The sequence below is a fragment of the Paramisgurnus dabryanus genome, chromosome 1 (genome assembly GCF_030506205.2).
Source record: "Paramisgurnus dabryanus chromosome 1, PD_genome_1.1, whole genome shotgun sequence".
Classification (NCBI taxonomy): Eukaryota; Metazoa; Chordata; class Actinopteri; order Cypriniformes; family Cobitidae; genus Paramisgurnus; species Paramisgurnus dabryanus.
The window spans coordinates 5,122,076-5,125,562 of record NC_133337.1 but is presented as its reverse complement, the minus strand read 5'-3'; positions in this window follow the sequence as shown (position 1 = coordinate 5,125,562).

The following is a 3,487-nucleotide window of genomic DNA, read 5'->3' as shown; positions in this document are numbered from 1 at the left end:
TGTGGGGTTTTTCTTTTACCTACAGTCCCCAAATGGCTCAGTAACAACATTAAATAGCCCACTGATGTTTACCCACTTGATGCCCTTGCCCGCCGTGCATCGTTTTCTCGGACGCATCGTGTAGCGGTAAAAAAACGTGCGAGGGCCCGCCATTGCTGCTTGCAGCTATATTTAGGGCCCGAGCACCGAGGAGCAGGCCAGAATGGCCTGCACCGAATGGTGCGAAGCCCTATTGTTTTTGCTCGGATTATTATTTTTTTTTTTTTATTTATTTTTTTTATTTTTTTTTTTTTAACACTTTTGGCCATTTTGGGTGCCTAAACATACTCGAAAACTCTTGCAATTTGGCACACACGTCAAAGTCGTCCGTCATTGCGACCGGGCAAAGGCTGGAACACGGGCGTGGCACGGGGGCTCTGTAGCGCCCCCTGTAATGCAAAAACAAACATTGTTGCGCAGTTCGGGCAAACATGTACGCACATGTACGAGAGTTGGTACGCATATAGATCTCATCGACCCGAACAACTTTCGCCCTCTAACATTTAAGCTCCGCCCAACAGGAAGTCGGCTATTTTGGATTGTTTAAAAAATGCATGCGTTGAACTTTTAAATACTCCTCCTAGAGGATGCATGCGATTGACACCAAACGTGGTGAACATGATGTCGAGACATTGGACTTGCTAAATTGCGAAGGGATTTTTGATATCTCGAACGGTGTTGCCATGGCGAGGCGACAAATTTATGGCGACATCAGAGAAACAGGAAGTGTCTAATATCAAAGGCAAAAAATGTCTTATTGTGATGACACGCGGGGTGTTTGTTCGTCTGAAGATTCCGATCGCATCGATGTGCCTATTGTGACTCCCGGGTATAGCGCCACCACCAGGCGCCAGGAAGTGTGTCAGTCACAAAGGTGGATTTTTTTTTACAGTTCCATGCGATGTTCTTTTAAATACTCCTCCTACAATGTTTATGCGATTGACACCAAAAGTGGTCAACATGATGCCAAGACATTGTAGATGATAAATTGCGAAGGGATTTTTGATATCTCGAACGCTGTTCCCATGGCAACCTGTCAAACTTTACTTTCATTTTTAAGGAATATTTAAACCTTACAGCTGCATGCGGTAAACTTTTAAATACTCCTCCTGGAGAAATAATGTGATTGACTCCAGAAGTGGTCAACATAATGCTGAGACATTGTAGATGATAAATTGCGAAGGGATTTTTGATATCTCGAACGCTGTTCCCATGGCAACGCGTCAGATTTTACTTTCATTTTAAAGGCATATTTAAGCCTTTCAGTTGACGCCAATGTTCTTTTAAATACTCCTTCTAGAATATTCATGCGATTGACGCCAGAAGTGGTCAACATGATGCCGAGACATTGTAGATGATAAATTGCGAAGGGATTTTTGATATCTCAAACGCTGTTCCCATGGCAACGCGTCAAACTTTACTTTCATTTGAAAGGCTTATTTAAGCCTTTAAGTTGATGCCGATGTTCTTTAAAATACTCCTTCTAGGATATTCATGCGATTAACACCAAAAGTGGTCAACATGATGCTGAGGCATAGTAGATGATAAATTGTGAAGGGATTTTTGATATCTCAAACGCTGTTCCCATGGCAACGTGTCAAACTTTACTTTCATTTTAAAGGCATATTTAAGCCTTACAGTTGTATGCAGTTAACTTTTAAATACATCTTCTAGAATAATCATGCAATTGACACCAAAAGTGTTCAACATGAAGCCGAGATATTGTAGATGATAAATTGCCAAGGGATTTTTGATATCTCAAACGCTGTTCCCATGGCAACGCGTCAAAGTTTACTTTAATTTTAAAGGCATATTTAAGCCTTTCAGTTGACGCCGATGTTCCTTTAAATACTCCTTCTAGGATATTCATGCGATTAACACCAGAAGTGGTCAACATGATGCCGAGACATTGTAGATGATAAATTGCGAAGGGATTTTTGATATCTCAAAAGCTGTTCCCATGGCAATGCCCCAAACTTTACTTTTATTTCAGGCATATTTAGGGCTCTTGGCGTGCTTATATTAACCTAAAAGTCAGAACACACATCAGAGTTGTCAGCTGTTAAGTGTGCACAAACAGGTCAGACATAGGCGTGTCTCTTAAGTGGCTCACTAGCGCCCCCATTTGTCTAAAATGTGGGGTTTCTTTTACCTACAGTCCCCAAATGGCTCAGTAACAACATTAAATAGCCCACTGATATTTACCCACTTGATGCCCTTGCCCACCGTGCATCGTTTTCTCGGACGCACCGTGTAGCGGTAAAAAAACGTGCGAGGGCCCGCCATTGCTGCTTGCAGCTATATTTTTTATTATTTTTTTTTTTTTTTTTTTTTATTTTTTTTAACACTTTTGGACATTTTGGGGGCCTTAACATACTCGAAAACTCTTGAAAATTGGCACAGACGTCAGAGTCGTCCGTCATCGCAGAAATCCAAAGGCTGGAACACGGGCGTGGCACGGGGGCTCTGTAGCGCCCCCTGTAATGCAAAAAAAAAACATTGATGCACAGATCGGGCAAAAATGTACGCACATGTACGAGACTTGGTACGCTTATAGATCGCATTGACCCGAACAACTTTCGCCCTCTAACATTTAAGCTCCGCCCAACAGGAAGTCGGCTATTTTGGATTGTTTAAAAAATGCATGCGGTGAACTTTTATATACTCCTCCCAGGGGATTCATGCGATTGACACCAAACGTGGTGATCATGATGCCGAGACATTGGACTTGCTAAATTGCGAAGGGATTTTTGATATCTCGAACGGTTCCGCCATGGCGAGGCGACAAAGTTGTGGTGAAATCAGAGAAACAGGAAGTGTCTAATATCTAGGGCAAAAAATGTTTTATTGTAATGACACGCGGGGTGTTTGTTCGTCTGAAGATTCCGATCGCATCGATGTGCCTATTGTGACTCCCGGGTATAGCGCCACCACCAGGCGCCAGGAAGTGTGTCAGTCACAAAGGTGGATTTTTTTTACAGTTCCATGCAATGTTCTTTTAAATACTCCTCCTAGAATGTTTATGCGATTGACACCAAAAGTGGTCAACATGATGGTGAGACATTGTAGATGATAAATTGCGAAGGGATTTTTGATATCTCGAACGCTGTTCCCATGGCAACGCGTCAAACTTTACTTTCATTTTTAAGGCATATTTAAACCTTACAGCTGCATGCGGTAAACTTTTAAATACTCCTCCTGAGGAAATAAAGTGATTGACTCCAGAAGTGGTCAACATAATGCTGAGACATTGTAGATGATAAATTGCGAAGGGATTTTTGATATCTCGAACGCTGTTCCCATGGCAATGCGTCAAACTTTACTTTCATTTTAAAGGCTTAGTTTTAGCCTTTCAGTTGACGCCGATGTTCTTTTAAATACTCCTTCTAGAATATTCATGACATTGACACCAAAAGCGGTCAACATGATGCCGAGACATAGTAGATGA